We start from the raw sequence: 27,207 nt of genomic DNA, 5'->3' as shown, positions 1-27,207 counted from the left end.
CCTTATCGCGTTGGTTGCGAGGATTTATTTGTTTGTGGAGGTGAGAGGGACTCGTGCGTGGCCTGCTACTGGATTGATACCTTGGTTCTCAAAAACTAAGGGAAATACTTACGCTACTTTGCTGCATCACCCTTTCCTCTTCAAGGGAAAACCAACGCAGTGCTCTAGAGGTAGCAGTTGCTGTTATAAGAATGATCATGATGCCCTCATGTTCGTATTCTATTTTATCGACACCTCTATCTCTAAACATGTGGACATATTTTTCGATATCGGCTTCCGCTTGAGGACAAGCGAGGTCTAAGCTTGGGGGAATTGATACGTCCATTTTGCATCATGCTTTTATATCGATATTTATTGCATTATGGGCTGTTATTACACATTATGTCACAATACTTATGCCTATTCTCTCTTATTTTACAAGGTTTACATGAAGAGGGAGAATGCCGGCAGCTGGAATTCTAGGCTGGAATAGGAGCAATTATTAGAGACCTATTCTGCACGACTCCAAAAGTCCTGAAACTTCACGGGAGCACGTTTTGGAATGTATAAAAAATACTGGCGAAAGAATTTACCAAAGGGGGCCCACACCTTGGCCATGAGGGTGCGGGTGCGCCCTACCCCCTGGGCACACCCCCCTCTCTCGTGGGCCCCCTGGCAGGCCCCCGGTGCCCATCTTCTGCTATATGAAGTCTTTCATCCGAGAAAAATCATAAGCAAGCTCACAGGACAAACTCCGCCGCCACGAGGCGGAACCTTGGCGGAACAAATCTAGGGCTCCGGCGGAGCTGTTCTGCCGGGGAAACATCCCTCCGGGAGGGGGAAATCATCACCATCGTCATCACTATCAATCCTCTCATTGGGAGGGGGTCAATATCCATCAACATCTTCACCAGCATCATCTCCTCTCAAACCCTAGTTCATCTCTTGTATCCAATCTTTGTCTCAAAACCTCAGATTGGTACCCGTGGGTTGTAGTAGTGTTGATTACTCCTTGTAGTTGATGCTAGTTGGTTTACTTGGTGGAAGATCATATGTTCAGATCCTTTATGCATATTAATACCCCTCTGATTATGAACATGAACATGATTTTTGAGTAGTCATGTTTGTTCCTGAGGACATGGGAGAAGTCTTGCTATAAGTAGTCATGTGAATTTGGTATTCGTTCGATATTTTGATGAGATGTATGTTGTCTTTCCTCTAGTGGTGTCATGTGAACGTCGACTACATGACACTTCACCATGGTTTGGGCCTAGGGGAAGGCATTGGGAAGTAATAAGTAGATGATGGGTTGCTAGAGTGACAGAAGCTTAAACCCTAGTTTATGAGTTGCTTCGTAAGGGGCTGATTTGGATCCATATGTTTCATGCTATGGTTAGGTTTACCTTAATACTTCTTTTGTTGTTGCGGATGCTTGCAATAGGGGTTAATCATAAGTGGGATTCTTGTCCAAGGAAGGGCAGTACCCAAGCACTGGTCCACCCACATATCAAATTATCAAAGTACCGAACGCGAATCATATGAACGTGATGAAAACTAGCTTGACGATAATTCCCATGTGTCCTCGGGAGCGCTTTCCTTTATATAATAGTTTGTCTAGGCTTGTCCTTTGCTACAAAAATGATTGGGCCATCTTGCTGCACCTTATTTACTTTTATTACTTGCTACCCGTTACAAATTACCTTATCACAAAACTACCTGTTACCGATAATTTCAGTGCTTGCAGAGAATACCTTACTCAAAATTGCTTATCATTTCCTTCTGCTCCTCGTTGGGTTAGACACTCTTACTTATCGAAAGGACTGCGATAGATCCCCTATACTTTTGGGTCATCAGTCTCATCGATGGCCCTGCAGCTGATCTCCTGTGGCTCGTTATAAACAATTTGCCATCCTTCATCGCCATGGATCCCCTTTTATCATTTTGAAGGACATGTTCTGTGACACTGGCTTGGGATCCTCAGCTGACAAATCAGACCTCATCGACGGCGACCACGAGGAGGAGTCAATCTGTGACAAGTGAGGAAACCCATGATTTGTTTTCTCAAACCCCTTTTGTAGTGAGAACATGTCCAGTATTTATTGCTACATTTGGTTGCTTGCATTAGACTAGCCACAATGGGGAGTAACTTAGAGTAGTAACATGCATATGTGAAAGGATCGAGAAGAGGTGTTTAGAGGGGGGGGGGTGATTAGACCCTCAACAAAGAAAAGTAGCATTTTTAAATTCTTTAGGTTAAGGTGGAGTTTTAGCACAAGTTTAAACATTCAAAATACTTTTCAAGCAAGCATGGCAAGAATATATGAGCAGCGAAAAGTAAAGCATGCAAGTTGCAAGAAAGTAAAGGGATGGGATTGGAGTGTGCAAACGCAAATGGAGACACAGAGATTTTTGGCGTGGTTCCGATAGGTGGTGCTATTGTACATCCACGTTGATGGAGACTTCAACCGATGAAGGGTAACGGTTGCGCGAGTCCACGGAGGGCTCCACCCACGAAGAGTCCACGAAGAAGCAACCTTGTCTATCCCACCATGGCCATCGTCCACGAAGGACTTGCCTCACTTGGGTAGATCTTCATGAAGTAGGCGATCTCCTTGCCCTTACAAACTCCTTGGTTCAGCAACACAATCTTGACGGAGGCTCCCAAGTGACGCTTAACCAATCTAGGAGACACCACTCTCCAAAAGGTAATAGATGGTGTGTTGATGATGAACTCCTTTCTCTTGTGCTTCAAATGATAGTCTCTCCAACACTCAACTCTCTCACACAAATGTGGATATGATGGAAAGATGATTTGAGTGGAAAGCAACTTGGAGAAGCCTAGAGATCAAGATTCTTGTGGTTGGATTGGAATGTCTTAGTCTCAACACATGAGTAGGTGGTTCTTTCTCAGAAAATGAGTAGTGGAAGTGTAGGCATGTTCTGATGGCTCTCTCACCAAATGGAGAGGAGGGTGGAGGGTATATATAGCCTCCACACAAAATCTAACTGTTACACACAATTTACCAAACTCGGTGGGACTAAATAGTGAAACTCGGGTAGACCAATATGGTTCAAAATGTGAATGTTAGGCTTTTCGGTGGGGCCGATATGATCAACTCGGTGGGACCGATGTGCTAGGGTTAGGGTAAAACCTCAACTCGGTTTGACCGATTAGACAAACCCGGTGGGACTAATTTTGGTAATAAGAAAACAGAGAGTTGGTCATGCAAACTCGATGGGACCGATTGCATATCTCGGTGAGACCGAAATAATTGCAATAGGCAACAGAGAGTTTGCAAGCCCATCTCGGTGAGACCGAGATCCCATCGGTGAGACCGAAATGATTAGGGTTTCTGGCAGTGTCTATGTCAAGTGAACTCAGTGGCGCCAGATAGATCAAATTGGTGGGGCCGAGTTTGACTTTTGGTTTGGGACATATGTGGAAATGAGAAAGTGGTTGAGGGCTTTGGAACATATCACTAAGCACTTTGAGCAAGCAAGCCATTAAGCATATCCCCTTTTAATAGTATTGGCTTTCCTATGGACTCAATGTGATCTTGGATCACTAAAATAGAAATGAAGAGTCTTGAGATTTTGCCAATCTTCTGTTCTTAGCATCTAGAAGGGGTTCCGCATCCTCTTGTCCATGCCACGCCTTTGTTGAACTTTTTGAAATATACTAGATAAAAATATTAGTCCAACAAGAGATATGTTGACATTAATTACCAAAATCACCCAGGGAGCACTTGTGCTTTCAATCTCCCCCTTTTTGGTAATTGATGACAACATACATCAAAGCTTCAGATAAAGATATGAAGAATAATAAGTAAAGCTTTGGAAGGACATGTAACATGCATAGGCTCCCCCTACATGTATGCAATCATGTGAAGATAGAATATGAGAGCATGTGAATGCATAAGCATGTCAGAGCAAGCAATGAGTTACATGTATCTTGGATATGTACATCAGAGCAAATGATGTAGGTACAAGAAATATACCTTCATGTTTATGAGTCCTTCTTGCAAACAATATGTACATCAGCAAGAGATCATCATGCATATGAGTGTGATGCATATACTTACCTTGTGGTCTTGAGCTGGCTTTGGAAGAGATGAACCTGAGTAAACAAGGTTAGATAACACACAAACAACTACTAAAAAAGCAAGTTGAGAAAACCACAAGAGTACCAAGATTGGGATGACATGTAATGAGTGAGTACTTAGTACTCTATTTGTATATAGACATGTCCCCAAAGAATACAGATATGCAATGAATTCCAAAGATTTTCTTCCCTTGGAAATGAGCTATTTCTCCCTCCTGAATCTGATATTTGATAATGGGAGAAGATAGGGAAAAAGAAAATCAGAGAAAAACAATCATAACACATACTAGCATGTCTTTCACCTCTTGAAGACATGTGACTTCTCTCCTGTATGGATAATAAGCATCTGGAGAAGCTAAAAGCATGCTTTCTCCCTTATGTGATAAGCTTTGATGTGCTCTCTCTCCCCCTTTGACATCAATTTCCAAGAAGGTATCTTCTGGAGCATGAGTCAAGTAGGTTCGGTCCTTGAGTCACATTACAAAGCGACATGTAATTTAAGATGCTGGTAGAGGACAAGAATCATCGAGTGGAGCTGGAAGAGATATGCAGGATGCAAATGGCAAAATGTTTTCTCAGTATTGAAATCGGCGACTCGAGTTATTCTCATCGGTGACACCGAGTTGGCAGTGTCATAGATGATGCATATCAGTCAGGCCGAGTTTGTCCTTGTCGGTTGGACCGATGAACAATCTACAATGTAGTATTGCAGTTCAGTCTAGCCAAGAGGTAAAAATCGGTGAGACCGAGTTCAATACAGAGGACAGATTTTGTCATCTCAGCTCACTAGTCAGATGAGATCTCACAAAGATTTGCAGGGAATTAACTGAAGGATTTGCAATGAATTGGATGCAGGGGAATGCATAACATAACAAAGAAAAAGAAAAGAAATCTAGATGAAGTGAAAGGGAAACATGCTAGGCACAAATGCAAGGACACAAAGAAACACTAGAGAACTTCATCCAGAATTGGTCGGCGACAAAGTCACCTATGTTAGAGTATATTGACTGAGGAGTCAAGTGAGAACACTTGATCGTAGGTCATACTCATCGTTTAAGCTCAAAATGGGGTTACCATTTTTCGTTTAAGCATTTTGATGTATTCACATCTTGTTGAGCTGCTTTGACCCATGGCTTGGGGTAAAGCTTCTCTAAGATGGAATGACATACCTTGGGTGGTGGTGTTGATCTTGGTCATGTAGTTGAACTTGTGTAGGATGCTCAAGGTCGATGTAGCACATCAATGGTTGGGAGCTCCACTTGTAATTTGAGTTCATCTACCTACATGTGTTAGTCTTGCAAGGAAGAGCACTTGTGTATCCAAAGTGACAATCATGAAATTTGATACCAAATGAAATTTGATATAAAGAAATTGTCAAAGGATATGTTGAAAGGATTCACACTTCCTTGTCTTCAACCACCATATTGTAGAGACTTGGTGATGTAGAGATTTCTAAAGATGTGAGTGAGTTGCAATCTCATAGATTTGGATTCATCCAAGTACCGACAAGGGTTAGATAACATGCAAGGGTACAAGTATAAATCCAAGACATATGATCATCACCATAAGAGAAATATCAAGGATTAGTCAAAGCCTCGTGATGCCTTGCATGCATCCAAATGGAGTTTCTACTCCAAGTTTGAGGCATCAATGATGTTCAATTCACCTCTCAAACAGCAAAATACATTCTCATCAAGCGGTTTGGTAAATATATCCGCCAATTTCTTATCGGTACGAACATGCTTAAGATCAATGTCTCCTTTAGCAACATGATCTCTAATAAAATGATGATGAACTTCAATATGCTTAGTTTGAGAATGTTACACGTGATTGTGAGCAATCTTAATAGAACTTTCATTATCGCAAAGCAATGGAACATGTTTCACATATATACCATAATCTTTAAGAGTTTGGGTCATCCAAAGTAATTGAGCACAACATGAACCGGCAGCAATGTATTCTGCTTTGGCGGTGGATAAGGATACTGAGTTTTGTTTCTTGGTGGACCAAGACACAAAAGATCTACCAAGAAATTGACAAGTACCCGAAGTGGACTTTCTATATACCTTGTCACCGGCATAGTCCGAGTCGGAGTAGCCAACAAGATCAAAAGAAGACCTCTTAGGATACCAAATGCCAAAATTTGTTGTATGAATTAAGTATCTCACTATCCTTTTCACACCCTTAAGATGACATTATTTGGGGGCCGCTTGATATCGTGCACACATGCACACACTTATCATAATATCGGGATGGGAGGCACATAGATATAACAATGAACCAATCATCGAGTGGTAAACTATTTGGTCAACCGGTTTGCCATCCTTAGTCAAGTCAAGATGTCCACTAGTAGGCATGGGTGTTTTCATACCGTTGCTTTCTTGCATGTTGAACTTATTGAATAAGTCCTTGGTATACTTTGTTTGAGACACAAAGGTACCCTCCTTAGTTTGCTTGATTTGCAACCCAAGAAAGAACTTGAGTTCACTCCTCATAGACATCTCAAACTTCTTCGATGTTAGCTTTCCAAACTTTTCACTAAAATGAGGGTTAGTCGAACCAAATATGATATCATCAACATAAATTTGGCACACAAATAATTCTCCATTAACCCTTTTAGTAAAAAGAGTAGAATCAAATTTTCCTATCTCAAAGCCTTTTTCAATAAGGAACTTGGTCAAGCATTTATACCATGCTCTAGGAGCTTGTTTAAGACCATAAAGAGCTTTATGAAGTTTGTAAACATGGTCGGGTTTCTTAGGATTAACAAAGCAGGGAGGTTGTTTAACATAAACTTCCTCCTCAATTTTCACCATTTGGAAAAGCACTTTTAATGTCCATTTGATACAATGTGATATCAAGATGATTAGCATAAGCAAGTAAGATGCGTATGGACTCAAGTCTAGCAACGGGGGCATATGTCTCACCATAGTCCATACCTTCGACTTGAGTGTAGCCTTGAGTGACAAGACAGGCCTTGTTGCGTACAACTTCTCCATCTTCATGTTGCTTATTCTGAAACACCCATTTGGTACCAATGACATTTTGGTTGTTGTCCGGCTTTTCTACCAATGTCCACACTCGGTTCCTTTCGAATTTGTGTAGCTCTTCATGCATAGCGTTCACCCGGTCTGGATCATCAAGCACTTCTTCAACCTTCATAGGTTCAATGCTAGAGATGAATGAATAATATTCACAAAAATTAGCCAAACGAGTTTTAGAGCGAGTAATTCTCCCGGTTTGGATATCGTCAAATATTTGTTTGACGGGATGGTCTGTTGAGACTCTTGCTCTAACTCGTGAGAGCTTTTGTTTGGGTCTGGGTGGAACATCTTCTTCATCATCTTTTTTTCCTCTTGGCCTTCTTCGTTGTTGGTGTTGTTGTTCTCTTGTGGAGGTGGATAAGGAGGTTGATGAGGTTCATCTTGGTGTACTTCCTCGTTTGGTCCATCTTGGCGTGTCCCACTTGTGGATGCCTCTGAGTCAACTCTTGGTTCACCTTGTCGTGAGGTAGAAGCTTCCACTTGGACGGACGAGGCACTCTCCTTCACCTCCATTGGGTGTATCTTTCCAATAGACAAGTCTTGGATTGCTTCCGAAGGGTCTTTGTCTCCTACATCAATTAGAAATTGCTCTACTTGCGAGCCGTTAGATTCATCAAAATTCACATCTACCGTCTCTTCAACCTTTCGGGTGAAATTGTTGTAGGCACGGTAAGTGTGAGAGTTTGAGCCATAACCGAGTAGGAAACCCTCATGAGATTTAGGAGCAAATTTAGAATGATGATGCTTATCAAGAATATAGTACTTTGAGCTGAATACTCGAAAGTATCCAACTTGGGGTTTGTTACTGGTGAGAAGCTCGTATGCCGTCTTGCCGAGTAACTTGTGAAGATATAGACGATTTGTTTCATGACAAGCTGTCTCAACTGCTTCCACCCAAAATTGTTTTGGCGTCTTGTACTCATCATGCATCGTTCTCGCCATCTCAATAAGAATCAGGTTCTTCCACTCAACAAGTCCATTTTCTTGAGGTGTGTACATAGCCGAGAACTCATGTGAAATCCCTTCTTCGTCAAGAAAGGTATCCACATTTGCGTTCTTGAACTCCATTCCATTGTCACTATGAACCTTCTTGATCTTCACTTCAAATTGATTTTGGGCCTTCCTAGCAAAGTGATACATCTCCAACGTATCTATAATTTTTGATTGCTCCATGCTATACTATCTACTGTTTTGGACTATATTGGGCTTTATTTTCCACTTTTATATTATTTTTGGGACTAACCTATTAACCGGAGGCCCAGCCCAGAATTGCTGTTTTTTGCCTATTTTAGTGCTTCGGAGAAACAGAATATCAAATGGAGTCCAAACGGAATAAAATCTTCAGGAACGTGATTTTCTCACCGAACGTGATCCAGGAGACTTGGACCCTACTCCAAGGAGTCAAAGCGGAGGTCACGAGGGTGGGGGGCGCCCCCCTAGGGCGCGCCTCCTGCCTCATGGGCCCCTTGGTGCTCCACCGACGTACTCCTTCCTCCTATATATACACACGTACCCCCAAACGATCAGAAGAGGAGCCAAAAACCTAATTCCACCGCCGCAACTTTCTGTATCCACGAGATCCCATCTTGGGGCCTGTTCCGGAGCTCCGCTGGAAGAGGAACGTCATCACGGAGGGCTTCTACATCAACACCATAGCCTCTCCGATGAAGTGTGAGTAGTTTACCTCAGACCTTCGGGTCCATAGTTAGTAGCTAGATGGCTTCTTCTCTCTTTTTGGATTTCAATACAAAGTTATCCCCCTCTCTTGTGGAGATCTATTCGATGTAATCTTCTTTTTGCGGTGTGTTTGTTGAGACCAATGAATTGTGGGTTTATGATCAAGTCTATCTATGAATAATATTTGAATCTTCTCTGAATTCTTTTATGTATGATTGGTCATCTTTGCAAGTCTCTTCGAATTATCCATTTGGTTTGGCCAACTAGATTGGTAGTTCTTGCCAGGGGAGAAGTGCTTAGCTTTGGGTTCGATCTTGCGGTGTTCTTTCCCAGTGACAGAAGGGGCAGCAAGGCACGTATTGCATCGTTGCCATCGAGGATAACAAGATGGGGTTTATTTCATATTGCATGAATTTATCTCTCTACATCATGTCATCTTGCTTAAGGCGTTACTCTGTTTTTAACTTAATACTCTAGATGCATGCTGGATAGCGGTCGATGAGTGGAGTAATAGTAGTAGATGCAGAATCGTTTCGGTCTACTTGTCACGAACGTGATGCCTATATACATGATCATGCCTAGATATTCTCATAACTATGCTCAATTCTGTCAATTGCTCAACAGTAATTTGTTCACCCACCGTAGAATACTTATGCTCTTGAGAGAAGCCACTAGTGAAACCTATGGCCCCCGGGTCTATTCTCATCATATCAATCTCCATCACTTTAATCTTGCTTTGCTTTTTTACTTTTCTTTTACTTTTTACTTTGCATCTTTATATCAAAAATATTATATCTATCAGATCTCACTCTCTTAAGCGACCATGAAGGGATTGACAACCCCTAATCGCGTTGGTTGCGAGTAGCTATCGTTTTGTGCAGGTACGAGGGACTTGAGCGTGGCCTCCTACTGGATTGATACCTTGGTTCTCAAAAACTGAGGGAAATACTTACGCTACTCTGCTGCATCATCCCTTCCTCCTCGGGGAAAACCAACGCAAGCTCAAGACGTAGCAAGAAGGATTTCTGGCGCCGCTGCCGGGGAGTCTACGCAAAAAGTCAACATACGAAGTACCCATCACAATCCCTATCTGTCGCATTACATTATTTGCCATTTGCCTCTCGTTTTCCTCTCCCCCCACTTCACCCTTGCTGTTTTATTCGCCCTCTCTCTCTATCTTCCCTCTCTATTTGCCTCTTTTGCCCGTTTGCTCTTGTTTGCTTGTGTGCTAGTTTGCCTGTTTGTCGCGATGGCTCAACTGAGATTTGGTGATCTCCACCTCAAAAGGTTAGAGGAGATCGAAACCAACGTTAGGAAGTTTATGGTTTTGCAATTTGAGCATAATAATTTCTTTAGAAACGAGCTTAAGTAACAAAAAAGTTTTATGAGTTATATGAATAAAGAGCTTGATGATATGTCTAAAGAATTTGATGGTATAAGATCCCAAATTGCTCGTCTAGAAAAGATGACTGCTGAAATTTCGGATATGCAAGCCACCTTAGTCAATAAGATGGCCGCTAAACCGAATTCCTGTGAAAATCAAGATGAAGATCTAAAAGTTATTGATGTGTCCCCTATTAAATCTTTGTTTTGCAATATGAATCTTGATGAAACTGAATATGATCTTCCTTTACCTAGAAGGCGTTCTAAAAATTCGGAGTATTTAGATCTTAATGATGAAATTGATGAAAGTGGGATTGAAAGAAATAAAAATCTAGATGTTGCTAAACCCACTATATTGGATTTCAAGGAATTTAATTATGAAAGTTGCTCCTTAATTGATTGTATTTCCTTGTTGCAATCCGTGCTAAATTTTCCACATGCTTATAGTCAAAATAAAGCCTTCACCGAACATATTGTTGATGCCTTGATGCAATCTTATGAAGAAAAACTTGAGTTGAAAGTTTCTATCCCTAGAAAACTCTATGATGAGTGGGAACCAACTATTAAAATTAAAATTAAAGATCATGAGTTTTATGCTTTTGTGTGATTTGGGTGCTAGTGTCTCCCTATTCCCAAAACTTTGTGTGATTTGCTAGATTTCCGCAATTTTGATGATTGCTCTCTAAACATGCATCTCGCGGATTCTACTATTAAGAAACCTATGGGAAGGATTAATGATGTTCCTATTGTTGCAAATAGTAATTATGTGCCCGTAGATTTCATTGTTCTTGATATAGATTGAAATCCTTCTTGACCTATTATTCTTGGTAGACCTTTCCTTAGAACGGTTGGTGCGATTATTGATATAAAGGAAGGGAATATTAGATTTCAATTTCCATTAAAAAAGGGCATGGAACACTTTCCAAGAAGGAAAATAAAATTACCGTATGAAACTATCATTAGAGCCACTTATGGATTGCCTACCAAAGATGGCAATACTTAGATCTATCCTCGCTTTTATGCCTAGCTAGGGGCGCTAAACGATAGCGCTTGTTGGGAGGAAACCCAATTTTATTTTTATTCCTTGCTTTTTTTCTCCTGATTAGTAATAAATAAATTATTTAGCCTCTGTTTTTGTTGTGTTTTTTGTGTTTAATTAGTGTTTTTGCCAAGTAGAACCGTTGGGAAGACTTGGGGAAAGTCTTGTTGAACTTGCGGTAAAAAACAGAAACTTTAGCGCTCACAAGAACTGCTGTCATTTTTATTTTAAGAGTGATATTTAGTTAATTATTTTTGCAGATGATTAATAGATAAATTCCTCACGTCCAGCAATTTATTTTAGAATTTTTGGGGTTCCAGATCTTGCGCTAGCTACAGATTACTACAGACTGTTCTGTTTTTGACAGATTCTGTTTTTCGTGTGTTGTATACTTATTTTGATGAATCTATGGTTAGTAAAATAGTTTATAATCCATAGAGAAGTTGGAATAAAGTAGGTTTAGCACCAATATAAATAAAGAATGAGTTCATTACAGTACGTTGAAGTGTTCTTTTGTTTTCTTTCGCTAACAGAGCTCACGAGTTTTCTATTTTGAGTTTTGTGTTGTGAAGTTTTCAAGTTTTGGGTGAATTCTTTTGATGGATTATGGAACAAGGAGTGGAAAGAGCCTAAGCTTGGGTATGCCCATGGCACCCCCAAGATAATCCAGGGACACCAAGATGTCAAAGCTTGGGGATGCCCCGGGAGGCATCCCCTCTTTCGTCCACTTCCATCGGTAATTTACTTGGAGCTATATTTTTATTCACCAACATGATATGTCTTTTGCTTGGAGCGTATTTTATTATTTGTGTCTTTGTGTATTAGTATGCCACAATCATCCTTGCTGTACACACCTTTTGAGAGAGCCATACATGAATTAAAATTTGATAGAATACTCTATGTGCTTCACTTATATCTTTTCAGCTATGTAGAATACTCTATGTGCTTCACTTATATCTTTTGAGCTAAGTAGTTTTGCTCTATGTGCTTCACTTATATCTTTTGAGTGTTATAATTTTGCTCTATGTGCTTCACTTAGATCTTTTAGAGCACGGTGGTGGATTTGTTTTAAAGAAACTATTGATCTCTCATGCTTCACTTAAATTATTTTGAGAGTCTCTTAATAGCATGGTAATTTGCTTAATAATAATATGCTTGGTATTCAAGATTTGCGAAACTTTCTTTTGAGTGTGTTGAATACTAAGAAAAGATTGAAGCTTGATAATTGTTTTGAGATATGGAGGTGATAATATTAAAGTCATGCTAGTTGAGTAGTTGTGAATTTAAAGGATACTTGTGTTAAAGTTTGTGATTCTCGTAGCATGTACGTATGGTGAACCGTTATGTGATGAAGTCGGAGCATGATTTATTTATTGATTGTCTTCCTTATGAGTGGCGGCCGGGGACGAGCGATGGTCTTTTCCTACCAATCTATCCCCCTAGGAGCATGCGCGTAATACTTTGCTTTGATAACTTCTAGATTTTTGCAATAAGTATATGAGTTCTTTATGACTAATGTTGAGTCCATGGATTATACGCACTCTCACCCTTCCACCTTTGCTAGCCTCTCTAATACAACGCACCTTTCGCCGGTATCATGCACCTACCATATACCTTCCTCAAAACAGCCACCGTACCTACCTATTATGGCATTTCCATAGCCATTCCGAGATATATTACCATGCAACTTTCCACCGTTCCGTTCATGACACATTCCATCATTGTCATATTGCATATCCCGGTACACCGCTGGATGCATTCACATAGAGTCATATTTTGTTCTAAGTATCGAGTTGTAATTGTTGAGTTGTAAGAAAAATAAAAGTGTGATGATCATCATTATTAGAGCATTGTCCCAGTGAGGAAAGGATGATGGAGACTATGATTCCCCCATAAGTCGGGATGAGACTCCGGACAAAAAATAAATAAAAGAGGCTAAAGAAGCCCAAATAAAAAAGAAAGAAAAGAGGCCATAAAAAAGAGAAAAGGCCCAAATAAAAATATATATAAAAAATGAGAGAAAAAGAGAGAAGGGACAATGTTACTATCCTTTTACCACACTTGTGCTTCAAAGTAGCACCATGATCTTCATAGTAGAGAGTCTCTCATGTTATCACTTTCATATACTAGTGGGAATTTGACATTATAGAACTTGGCTTGTATATTCCAATGATGGGCTTCCTCAAATTGCCCTAGGTATTCATGAGCAAGCAGTTGGATGCACACCCACTTAGTTTCTTTTTGAGCTTTCATATACTTATAGCTCTAGTGCATCCGTTGCATGGCAATCCCTACTCACTCACATTGATATCTATTGATGGGCATCTTCATAGCCCGTTGATACACCTAGTTCATGTGAGATTATCTTCCCCTCCTTTTTGTCTTCTCCACAACCACCATTCTATTCCACCTATAGTGCTATATCCATGGCTCACACTCATGTATTGCGTGAAGATTGAAAAAGCTTTGAAAAAGTTAGAGTATGAAACAATTTCTTGGCTTGTCATCGGGGTTGTGCATGATTTAAATATTTTGTGTGGTGAAGATAGAGCATAGCCGGACTATATGATTTTGTAGGGATAACTTTATTTGGCCATGTTATTTTGAGAAGACATAATTGCTTTGTTAGTATGCTTGAAGTATTATTATTTTTATGTCAATATAAAATTTTGTCTTGAATCTTTCGAATCTGAATATTCATATCAAAATTAAAAAGATTTGCATTGAAATTATGCCAAGTAGCACTCCGCATCAAAAATTCTCCTTTTATCATTTACCTACTCGAGGACGAGCAGGAATTAAGCTTGGGGATGCCTGATACGTCTCCAACGTATCTATAATTTTTGATTGCTCCATGCTGTATTATCTACTGTTTTGGACTATACTGGGCTTTATTTTCCACTTTTATATTATTTTTGGGACTAACCTATTAACCGGAGGCACAACCCAGAATTGCTGTTTTTTGCCTATTTCAGTGTTTCCGAGAAACAGAATATCAAACGGAATCCAAACGGAATAAAATCTTCGGGAACGTGATTTTCTCACCGAACGTGATCTAGGAGACTTGGACCCTACTCCAAGGAGTCAAAGAGGTCACGAGGGTGGGGGGCGCCCCCCCTAGGGCGCGCCCCCTGCCTCGTGGGCCCCTCGGTGCTCCATCGACGTACTCCTTCCTCCTATATATACACACGTACCCCCAAATGATCAGAAGAGGAGCCAAAAACCTAATTCCACCGCCGCAACTTTCTGCATCCACAAGATCCCATCTTGGAGCCTGTTCCAGAGCTCCGCCGGAAGAGGGCCGTCATCACGGAGGGCTTCTACATCATCCTAGCCCCTCCGATGAAGTTTGAGTAGTTTACCTCAAACCTTCGGGTCCATAGTTTTTAGCTAGATGGCTTCTTTTCTCTTTTTGGATCTCAATACAAAGTTCTCCCCCTCTCTTGTGGAGATCTATTCGATGGAATCTTCTTTTTGCGGTGTGTTTGTTGAGACCAATGAATTGTGGGTTTATGATCAAGTCTATCTATGAATAATATTTGAATCTTCTCTGAATTCTTTTATGTATGATTGGTTATCTTTGCAAGTCTCTTCGAATTATCTGTTTGGTTTGGCCACCTAGATTGGTAGTTCTTGCCATGGGAGAAGTGCTTAGCTTTGGGTTCGATCTTGCGGTGTCCTTTCCCAGTGACAGAAGGGGCAGCAAGGCACGTATTGCATCGTTGCCATCGAGGATAACAAGATGGGGTTCATTTCATATTGCATGAATTTATCTCTCTACATCATGTCATCTTGCTTAAGGCGTTACTCTGTTTTTAACTTAATACTCTAGATGCATGCTGGATAGCGGTCGATGAGTGGAGTAGTAGTAGTAGATGCAGAATCGTTTCGGTCTACTAGTCACGGACGTGATGCCTATATACATGATCATGCCTAGATATTCTCATAACTATGCTCAATTCTGTCAATTGCTCAACAGTAATTTGTTCACCCACCGTAGAATACTTATGCTCTTGAGAGAAGCCACTAGTGAAACCTATGGCTCCCGGGTCTATTCTCATCATATCAATCTCCATCACTTTAATCTTGCTTTGATTTTTACTTTGCTTTTACTTTTTACTTTGCATCTTTATACCAAAAATATTATATCTATCAGATCTAACTCTCGTAAGTGACCGTGAAGGGATTGACAACCCCTAATCACGTTGGTTGCGAGTAGCTATCGTTTTGTGCACGTACGAGGGACTTGAGCGTGGCCTCCTACTGGATTGATACCTTGGTTCTCAAAAACTGAGGGAAATACTTATGCTACTCTGCTGCATCACCCCTTCCTCTTCGGGGAAAACCAACGCAAGCTCAAGACGTAGCACAAAGTTCTTGAAGATGTTTTGTACCTGCGGTTTATCATCAAGAAAGAACACCCACGTAAGTCTTGAAAAATCATCGACTATGACTAAACCAAATGAGTTTCCACGGAGACATTTATAGGCGTTTGGACCAAAGAGATCTGCATGAAGTAGCTCGAGCGGTCTTCTTGTGGTCATGATGTTCTTCACGGGGTGGCTTCCTCCAACCTGTTTTCCTGCTTGATAAGCACTGCACAATATATCCTTGTCAAATATAACGTCTTTTATTCCAAGGATACGATCACCTTTAATAAGCTTATCAAGATTTCGCAGGCCCGCATGACCTAACCTTCTATGCCACGACCAACCTTTGAAAGATTTAGCAATTAAGCAAGTTCTAGGTTGAGCCATTTTAGTGAAATCAACAATGTATAGATCACCTCTACGTATACCGGTAAAGACTATTTTATGATTATGTCTTCGAAACACTTGGCAATCTACTTCAGTAAATAGGACATTGAATCCAAAGTCAGCTAGTCTAGATATGGAAAGTAAATTATAGCCAAGAGATTCAACGAGCATAACATTTTGGATGGAGCTGTCATGTGAGATGGCCACCTTACCAAGGCCAACCACCTTACCCTTTGAGTTATCACCAAAAGTGACATACTTTCGAGGGCCGTCATTTTCAGCAAGCTCACGAAACATATCCTTGTCTCTGGTCATATGATTGGTACATCCACTCTCAAGAACTCATTCCTTTCCTCCAGCCATGTAGCCGCGAAGATTTTCCATAAGACCAAAGTGTCTCATAGACTCATCGAGATCGAAGTCACTATCAGCATCCTCATCATAGTATCCATGTTCAACATCATCTTGTGATAGATCATCTCCTAGAGAGAGTGATTCATTAGATATATGATCATGACAATGTTCATCTTTATGAATTGTAGTGACTTCAGAAATGCTGTTGCTAATGATTCCAACATCTCCTTTGGCACGCATAAGGTCACGAAGCTCAAATAGATAATCACCAAACTTAGGATCATTGGAATTCATCTTACTTAAAGCAATTGACTTATGAACAATCACATCTAGATTTTGCAAGGAATAGTTTGGAAATCGTTCCTCAAGAAATCTCCATATGGTGTAAGCATAGTCAAGAGTAGGCCAGCAAAAAATCAAATTTCTAGGCAATCCTCTAATGATAAGATTGATAGTTCTAAGATTGTGAATCATGTCAAGAGACTCATCAGCGGTAGGATGCAAGGGGTCAACAAGGGGCGCACAAGGGCTAGTAATCACTGGTAGAAAAAGGGCCTATAGTCCCGATTCGTAAGGGCCTTTAGTCCCGGTTCCGGAACCGGGACTAAAGTGTCGGTACTAATACCTCCCCCCTTTAGTCCCGGTTCAATCCAGAACCAGGACTAAAGGCCCTCCACGTGGGCAGTGCGCAGAGCCCAGTCAGGAGACCCTTTGGTCCCGGTTGGTGGCACCAACCGGGACCAATAGGCATCCACGCGTCAGCATTTCTGTGGCTGGGGTTTTTGTTTTTGTTTTGAAAGGGGGGGGGGGTTGGGGGTTTTGGGGGGTTAATTTAGGTGTTTCATATATTGTGTTAGCTAGCTATAATTAATAGAGAGAAGTGTCCTCTCTTATGTCCGTGCTTGGTCGACGCTACGTACTATACATATGTATAGAGAGGACTAGACACGCTGGCTAGCTAGTAAGCAAACGAAGGAAATAGAAGATCGTCATGAACATATATGCATACAGAGAGAAGTGATATCGACCACCTCTCCTTCTCCGAGAGATTGGTCGAACAACAAGTTCTCGTATATCTATCTGACACTACCGGCTACATATATACAATAATTATCTCTTACAAATATAATCATACGGACCCAGGGTCCACATAGAATTCTCCGTCTTCAGGGATCACGTGGTCAAGAAAGAATGCCGCCAATTCCTCTTGAATTGCTCGCATGCGAGCTAGTGCTAGGAGTTCATCCCGCTTCCGAAACATCTAATTTGAAGAAGGGGGTCAATAAATATATATATGAATGAATGAAACTCAACACAAATGATGGTAATAAAATAAAATTGTGAATGTTGTTATTTACGTACTTCATATTGTTCGTTAGAGTACCCGCCCCGCTCACAGGTCGTGTGGCGGATGGACTCGCAGATGTAGTATCCACAGAAATCATTCCCTTGTTCCTTCCACAACCACTTTACAAGAAATAGAGGTCAATCAAACTGATAAGCAAGAATGCTAAATGGTATTGATGAAACTAGCGCTTGAATCACTAGGAGATGCGCGGAACATGCTACTATAGTACTTACTTTCGGGTGTCTAAATTCCAGCTCCTTCGGCAGTCCCGGAACTGTTTTGGTGAAATTTCTCCAAACCCTACCGGACAAAGAAAACAATTACTTGATATCAGGAAATGAACAAAGTTGTTGATATGGTGGATAATGATTGATTTAACTTACTTCTGGAGTATTTGAGTCATGTCTGCATAGTCCTGGGGATCTTTTCGTTTAGAGTCTAAGACGGTTACTACTCCCTGCTCAAGCTTAATCTCTAGGAGAATATAGTGGAAACTGCACACACATGCATAACTCATCAATTACATTACTATAACCTTGACTAATATATAAGGGAAACCGAATACGCACAAGACAGTAACACTCACCTGAAGTTGTAAGGAAAGAGTATTATATCTTTGTTTTGATTTATTACGAACGATCGTAGCAAGTTGGCCTCGGTAGCTGCGGCATGAAGTTTAACCTCAGTTGCATCTATGAGATATGTGTTAATGAACCCAATATCACCGACTTGTCTTTTCTTCAATTCGGCGATCTTCAATCTGCATAATATAGTGAGGATGATTATAAATACATGCAATGAAAGAGCTAAGCTATATAGAGAAACTTAATGACAGAAGTAGTACTACTTACAGACAGTAGCAGGCGACCGTTGTTTTATCGAGGGCCAATTGATTGAAAAACTGATAGAACTCCTCAAATGGAACAGGCAACAGATCAATTCCAATGAGGTCATGCTCCTTTTTAACTTTCACATACAAAGTACTCCTCCCCCCAGAGTCTCTGCAGATTTTCAAGTACCAATCATGCAATCTTGGCATCATCGTTGATAGAGATCTTTCATCTTTGACGAGAGGCTTCCTGTACTCGTATCTTTGTATCTGCACGTCCATGGGTTCATAATGTACTTCGTCGGGCAGGTAATCTGCAAGATTGCTATAACCGGGCACCATCCTCGGATCATTAGCGACGTTGTGGCTAGGCACCTTGAGCGGGGGGCACGATTGCTTCGCTTGTTCGCCGAGCTAGGCAATTTGTTTCCCAGCTCGTCGTTCTTTCAGCCTTTGATCACTGACAGTACTTCCCGACCGCTCCGCTTCGGCAAATTCCTTTCCAATAATGCGGTCATAGTTTCCTTTCGGCGGATCAGACTTCGGTGGTTTTGTCAGGGCAGCCAGAGTGCGCTTCACTTTCACCCGATCTACCTTCTCCTCCGGAGGTGGATGTTTCTTTGCTTTCACCCCTTCAAAGAAGTTCCTCACTTCTTCTTGCGCGATCTCGGCGTTCTCCTCCAGGGTCCTCTCATATGGTAACTTCTCTGGAGTCTTCAGAGAAGGACCGAATCTGTATGTCCTCCCACCTCTGGTTGTACTGCTAGACGCCGACCGAGCAGATGTAGCGGTTGTCTTCTTTACTTGCTTAAGAGGCGGAGGAGAAGGACTATGACGCGTCGGAGCAGCTGGAGTGGCGGCAGGTCTCTTCCGCCCTTGCTGACGAGGCGGAGAAGGAGGAGGCTGGCTGCTCGGGCGCGTCGGCGCAGGCGGAGAAGGAGGCGGAGTGCCGACATGCGCCGAGAAGGAGCCGGCCGAGGGCCCTGATCGTCACTCGCCAGAGGAGGAGGCGGTGGAGGCGGAGTGCCCTGACTCGCCGGAGGAGGAGGAGGAGGCGGTGGCGTCCAGTTCGGAAGGTTGATGAGATCCTTCCGCCATAGGCATGGAGTCTTCAGAGCAGACCCCAGCCGAGTCTCCCCTTCACCGGTAGGGTGGTCAAGCTGGAGGTCCTCAAATCCCTCCGTTATCTCATCCACCATCACCCTAGCATATCCTTCTGGAATCGGCCGGCAGTGAAAAGTTGCGTCGGGTTCAGTAGGATAAACAGAGCCAACAGCCGCCTTGACCCTCAAATTCATCCATTGTGTCATAAGGTGGCAATTTTGAGACTCCGTTATAGCATCCACGGGATAGCTGGCAGGAGCCGTCAAGGCATGCTCCGGCTGAAGCAGCTCGGTGGAAGCTATGCTGCTTCTGTGCTGAGATGGCGGGGTAGCTTCGGGGGAGGCTTCGGCAGTACGTTTGCTGCGATTTGCTTCTCGTTCCTCTATCGCTTCTACCCTTGCTTGCAGCACCTGCATTTGGCTCTGCTGCACTTTTTTCCTCCTCTCATGGGATTTGTAACCGCCTGCGTCCGGAAACCCAACCTTCCACAGAATGGAGCCTGGCGTGCCTCGTGTCCGTCCAGGGTGCTCAGGATTCCCGAGGGCCATTGTGAGCTCGTCGTTCTCTCTGTCTGGAAAGAACGTCCCTTCCTGCGCTGCTTCGATATACTGCTTAAGCTTACTGACTGGTATGTCCATTTGATCGTTTGTCCAAATGCACTTCCCTATTACAGGGTCCAGGGTTCCGCCAGCCCCGAAGAACCAAGTCCGGCAACGGTCTGGCTAGTTAATTGTCTCTAGTTCGATCCCTTTATGAACCAGATCATTCTCAGTCTTGGACCACTTAGGCCGGGCTATGAGGTAGCCACCTGACCCCGTGCGATGGTGAAGCTTCTTCTTCGCAGCATTTTGCTTGTTTGTCGCCGACATCTTCTGACTCTTTTCTGATGTCTTGTGGGCCACAAATGCGGGCCAGTGATCTCTGATCTTCTCATATCTGCCCTTGAATTCTGGTGTCTCATTATTTTCGACAAACTTATTCAGCTCTTTCTTCCACCTCCTGAATAGTTCTGCCATCCTCTTCAGAGCAAAAGACTTGATTAATTTCTCTTTAACTGGGTTCTCTGGATTATCCTCAGGCGGTAGGGTGAAATTTGACTTTAGCTCAGTCCAAAGATCATTTTTCTGCATATCATTGACATAAGAGACCTCAGGGTGTTCTGTAGCCGGCTTAAACCATTGCTAGATGCTTATCGGGATCTTGTCCCTAACCAGAACCCCACGCTGAGCAACAAATGCGCTCTTTGTCCGGAGGGGTTCAATAGGTTGGCCGTCGGGCGCGATTGCTATGATCTCAAACTTTTCATCCGAGCTCAACTTTTTCTTCGGGCCTCGTCTCTTTACCGAAGTTGTGCTCGATCCAGAGGGCTAGAAAAAAGAACAAAGACTTAATTAATATGTGTACATACCAAAACAATGAATGCATCAATCAGCTAGTCAGCATAGGCTTAACTAATATATATACCTGGCCGGACTCGGTTCGGTCACCGGAGCCGTCATCACGGTCTCCTTCTTGCACCGGCATTGGGTCACCGGAGCCGTCCTCATGTTCTTCTTCTTGCACCGGCATTAGGTCACCGTAGCCAGCTTCTTCACCCTCTCCTTCCAGACCATCGGTTTCGTTGAGAAACAACGAGATGGCATCACTTCCTTCTGCGATTATGTCCCTCAACAACGCTTCTTTTGTTGCTTTGTCTAGGGCGATGTCCATAGTTTCTACAAATATTTACAACATGGCAATTATTATTCAAACATGACAGATGGATATATTAGTGCCAAACGTAGAACTAGCTACCTAATCATAGTAAGCTATCGGGAGGGGGTATATATCGACAACGATGACACTACATCTATGTCCCTCGACGACCCTCATTCCCGATAAAAAAAGAGGAAGAAGAAGAAAAAAAAAGAGGAGAAGAAAGAATATAGGAGAAGAACCCTCGAACCCTCGACCCCTAGACGACCCTCTTCCTCCTCTCATGTTCGAGAGGATCGCCGAGGGGTCGGGAGGTTGCCTAGTGTCAAAGGATTCAACAAAACCATGTCTTCGTCATTAGGCGAAAGTAACATGTGCATGATGGTACGAAGCTCTTCAAAGTTGTTCTGGAACGGAGTCCCAGATAGGATAATTCGCTTTTTGGTACAAAGTTCAGCAAGAGCCTTCCGAATATCGCTATTTGGAAGGCCTTTGCTGAATTCGTACCAAAAGGCGGATTATTCTATCCGGGACTCCATTCCAGAACAACTTTGCAGAACTTCGTACCAACATGCCCTGGTTACTTCTGGCTAATGATGAAGGCATGGATTTCTTCAATACTTTGACACTAGGAAACCTCTCTCGACCCCTCGGCGATCCTCGACCCTCGAACCCTCGACGACCCTGGAACCCTCGACCCCTAGACGACCCTCTTCTTCCTCTCATGTTCGAGAGGATCGCCGGGGGGTTGGGAGGTTGCCTAGTGTCAAAGGATTCAACAAAACCATGTCTTCATCATTAGGCGAAAGTAACATGTGCATGATGGTACGAAGCTCTTCAAAGTTGTTCTGGAACGGAGTCCCAGATAGGATAATTCGCTTTTTGGTACAAAGTTCAGCAAGAGCCTTTCGAATATCGCTATTTGGAAGGCCTTTGCTGAATTCGTACCAAAAGGCGGATTATTCTATCCGGGACTCCATTCCAGAACAACTTTGCAGAACTTCGTACCAACATGCCCTGGTTACTTCCGGCTAATGATGAAGGCATGGATTTCTTCAACACTTTGACACTAGGAAACCTCTCTCGACCCCTCGGCGATCCTCGATCCCTCGAACCCTCGACGACCCTGGAACCCTCGACCCCTAGACGACCTTCTTCTTCCTCTCATGTTCGAGAGGATCGCCGAGGGGTCGGGAGGTTGCCTAGTGTCAAAGGATTCAACAAAACCATGTCTTCATCATTAGGCGAAAGTAACATGTGCATGATGGTACGAAGCTCTTCAAAGTTGTTCTGGAACGGAGTCCCAGATAGGATAATTCGCTTTTTGGTACAATGTTCAGCAAGAGCCTTCCGAATATCGCTATTTGGAAGGCCTTTGCTGAATTCGTACCAAAAGGCGGATTATTCTATCCGGGACTCCATTCCAGAACAACTTTGCAGAACTTCGTACCAACATGCCCTGGTTACTTCCGGCTAATTATGAAGGCATGGATTTCTTTAATACTTTGACACTAGGAAACCTCTCTCGACCCCTCGGCGATCCTCGACCCCTCGAACCCTCGACGACCCTGGAACCCTCGACCCCTAGACGACCCTGCTGGAACCCTCGACCCTCGAACCTATAGAACCCTCGAACCCTCGACCCGGAAACCCTCGACCCTTGACCCCTTAATGACCCTCGACCATCTACCCTAGTTCCCGACCCTCGACCCCTCGAAGAGAAGAAATAAATAAGAAGAAGAAAAAAGAAGAAAAAGAAGAGGAGAAGGAAGAAAGGAATAGTGGAGAAGAAGAGAAAATAGAATATTCTATTTTCTCTTCTTCTCCACTATTCCTTTCTTCCTTCTCCTCTTCTTTTTCTTCTTTTTTCTTCTTCTTATTCTATTTTCTCTTCTTCTCCACTATTCCTTTCTTCCTTCTCCTCTTCTTTTTCTTCTTTTTTCTTTTTCTTATTTATTTCTCCTCTTCTTTTCCTCTCCTCTTCTTCTTTCGTTCCTCTTCTTATTTTCTTCTTTCCTATCCTTCTTTTTCTAAAATTGTAATTTTTGCATATATAAAACTTTTCTAAAATTGTAACTTTCTATATAAAACATTCCTATCGGGAGGGGGAGAAGATCGAAGAAAAAAAAGAAGAAAAAAAAGAGGAGAAGAAGAAAGGAATAGAGGAGAAGAAGAAAAAATAGAATTTTTTTTCTATTTTTTCTTCTTCTCCTCTTCCTTTTCTTCCTCTCCTCGTCTTCTCCTTCTTCTTCTCCTTCTTTCTCTACTTATTTTCCTTTTCCTTATTTTACTTTTTCCTCTCCACTAACATAAAATGCACTAACCTAAAATGCAACAAACATAAAATGCACTAAAGAGGCTCAACTAACCTAAAATCAGTGATAAAATGCACTAACCTAAAATCGATATGTACTAACAACTTAAAAAATTAATACATATATGACAAAATGCATATATGAAAAAAAACATCATCATATCATCAACAGACAAAAAACATCATCATATCATGAACAGAAAAAAAACATCATCATATCATCAACATCATCAACCTAAAGGGCCGGCACCGGCGCGGGGCGACGACGGGGCAGGGCGGCGACGGGCTCGGGGCGGCGACGGGGCGGGGCGACGGCGGCGGGCTCGGGGCGGCGACGGGGCGAGGCGACGGCGGCGGGCACGGGGCGGCGATGGGCTCGGGGCGACGGCGCGGGTCGACGACGTACGGGCTCGGGGCGGCGACGGGGCGGGGCGGGGCGACAGCGGGGCGGGGCGACGGCGGCGGGCGCGGGGCGACGGCGCGGGGCGACGACGGGGTCGGGGCGGCGACGACGACGACGAACGGCCTGGGGGCGTCGGGGCGAATGGGAGGCGGTTGGCCAAAATTTCACAAGTGTTGGCTTATATAGCCAGAGCAATGGTCCCGTTCGTGGCACAAACCGGGACTAATGCTCCCTTTAGTCCCGGTTGGTGCCACGAACCGGGACCAATGGCCTTGTGCTGCCCCGCGCCCAAAAGTTTAGCCCCACATCGCTAGCTGAAGGGCGCCGACACTGGTTTATAAGCGCTGGTGTGCCTCCCCATTCGAGCTCCTCTCTAATGCAGGCTTTCGGGCCTAAACTTGCTACTGCCTGTGGGCCTATTGGGCCTTCTGCGGGCCTGAATCCTGGCCCATGTAGTGTTTCTAGTCGTATTCAGGCCGTGGAGGCCCAGTAGGAGGCATTTTTTTGGTTTTTTCTTTTTTATTTCTACATTTTTTTGGTTTTTTATTTTTTTATTTCTACTTACAACTAAATACTTATAGTTTTTTAGTGATTTCTTTTTGCTTTTAGGTCACAAAAATTATAAACTTTCTGTTAGTGCCATTAGTTTTAAATTTTGAATAGTTTAAATTTGAATTTTTAAAAATTTGTGTGAATCACTAGTTTATGAATAACTTTACTATAAAAATAGAATTTTTTTTCTACTTATTTTTTTTCTACTTACAACTAAATACTTACATTTTTTTAGTGATTTCTTTTTGCTTTTAGGTCACAAAAATTATAAACTTTCTGTTAGTGCCATTAGTTTTAAATTTTGAATAGTTTAAATTTGAATTTTTAAAAATTTGTGTGAATCACTAGTTTATGAATAACTTTACTATAAAAATAGAATTTTTTTTCTATTTATTTTTTATTTATACTTACAACTAAATACTTATAGTTTTTTAGTGATTTCTTTTTGATTTTAGGTCACAAAAATTATAAACTTTCTGTTAGTGCCATTAGTTTTAAATTTTGAATAGTTTAAATTTGAATTTTTAAAAATTTGTGTGAATCAGTAGTTTATGAATAACTTTACTATAAAAATAGAATTTTTTTTCTTCTTTGCTATTTATTTTTTATTTATACTTACAATTAAATACTTATAGTTTGATTTTAGGTCACAAAAATTATATTCTTTTTGCTATTGAAGAATATTATAGTTTTATTTTAGTTGATCATAACATAATATTTTAATTGATTGGTTTTATTTTCATAAAAGTTTTGTAGTTCATTCTGTTTGCTATTAATTCATTATTTGAGCTAAATGACTCTGAAATTGGAAAGCATTTCAAAATGAACTCTGAAAAGGTTGAAAGTTGGCATGGTATCATCATTTCACCCACATAGCATGTTCCAAAAAGTAGAGAGGGTTACAAAAAAAACTTGATGCACTTTGTGTACAAAATGGACAATCACTTTCGAAGTATCAAAGTTTCGAACCATAAGACATGAAAGTATTTCAAATGAACTCTGAAAAATTTGAAAGTTGGGATGGTATCATAATTTCACCCACATAGCATGTGCATGTACAAAACGGACAATGGTAGCATGTTCGTCTGTTACAAATTTGGCATGGTATCATCATAATAGTTGCGGGAGAAAGTCTTCACTTTTTCTTCGCTTGTGTCATTTGCTTATTGCGCCGTAACCATGGATAATCTTCATTGTTTATCAGGATGCTTGGGTCAGCCTTGACATTGAAGGGAGGAATTTCATGAAACTTTTCATAATCTTCAGACATGTCTGTCTTGCTGTCCACTCCCAGGATGTCCCTTTTTCCTGAAAGAACTATGTGGCGCTTTGGCTCATCATGTGATGTATTCGCTTCCTTATCTTTTCTTTTTCTCGGTTTGGTAGACATGTCCTTCACATAGATAACCTGTGCCACATCATTGGCTAGGACGAACGGTTCGTCAGTGTACCCAAGATTTTTCAGATCCACTGTTGTCATTCCGTACTGTGGGTCTACCTGTACCCCGCCGCCTAACAGATTGACCCATTTGCACTTAAACAAAGGGACCTTAAAATCAGGTCCGTAGTCAAGTTCCCATATGTCCACTATGTAACCATAATATGTGTCCTTTCCGCTCTCGGTTGCTGCATCAAAGCGGACACCGCTGTTTTGGTTGGTGCTCTTTTGATCTTGGGCGATCGTGTAAAATGTATTCCCGTTTATCTTGAATCCTTTGTAAGTCAATACAGTCAAAGATGGTCCCCTTGACAACAAGTACAACTCATCACAAACAGTGTTGTCACCTCTGAGACATGTTTCCAACCAACTGCTGAAAGTCCTAATGTGTTCACATGTAATCCAGTCGTCGCACTGCTCCGGGTGTTTGGAGCGCAGACTGTTCTTGTGTTCATTGACATACGGGGTCACCAAGGTAGAGTTTTGTAGAACTATGTAGTGTGCTTGAGACCAAGAATATCCGTCCCTGCATATTATTGAGTCTCTTCCAAGAGTGCCTTTTCCAGTCAGTCCCCCCTCATACCGCGATTTAGGGAGACCTATCTTGTTAAGGCCAGGAATGAAGTCAACACAAAACCCGATAACATCCTCTGTTTGATGGCCCATGGAGATGCTTCCTTCTGGCCTAGCGCGGTTACAGACATATTTCTTTAGGACTCCCATGAACCTCTCAAAGGGGAACATATTGTGTAGAAATACGGGCCCCAGGATGACAATCTCGTCGACTAGATGAACTAGGTGAAGGAAATATGCCCTAGAGGCAATAATAAAGTTATTATTTATTTCCTTATTTCATGATAAATGTTTATTATTCATGCTAGAATTGTATTAACCGGAAACATAATACATGTGTGAATACATAAACAAACAGAGTGTCACTAGTATGCCTCTACTTGACTAGCTCGTTAATCAAAGATGGTTATGTTTCCTAACCATAGACAAAGAGTTGTTATTTGATTAACGAGGTCACATCATTAGTTGAATGATCTGATTGACATGACCCATTTCATTAGCTTAGCACCCGATCGTTTAGTATGTTGCTATTGCTTCCTTCATGACTTATACATGTTCCTATGACTATGAGATTATGCAACTCCCGTTTGCCGGAGGAACACTTTGGGTGCTACCA

The sequence above is a fragment of the Triticum urartu genome, chromosome 2A, assembly GCF_056163025.1.
Source record: "Triticum urartu cultivar PI428250 chromosome 2A, HENAU_Tu73, whole genome shotgun sequence".
Classification (NCBI taxonomy): Eukaryota; Viridiplantae; Streptophyta; class Magnoliopsida; order Poales; family Poaceae; genus Triticum; species Triticum urartu.
Note: the sequence above shows the minus strand (reverse complement) of the source record.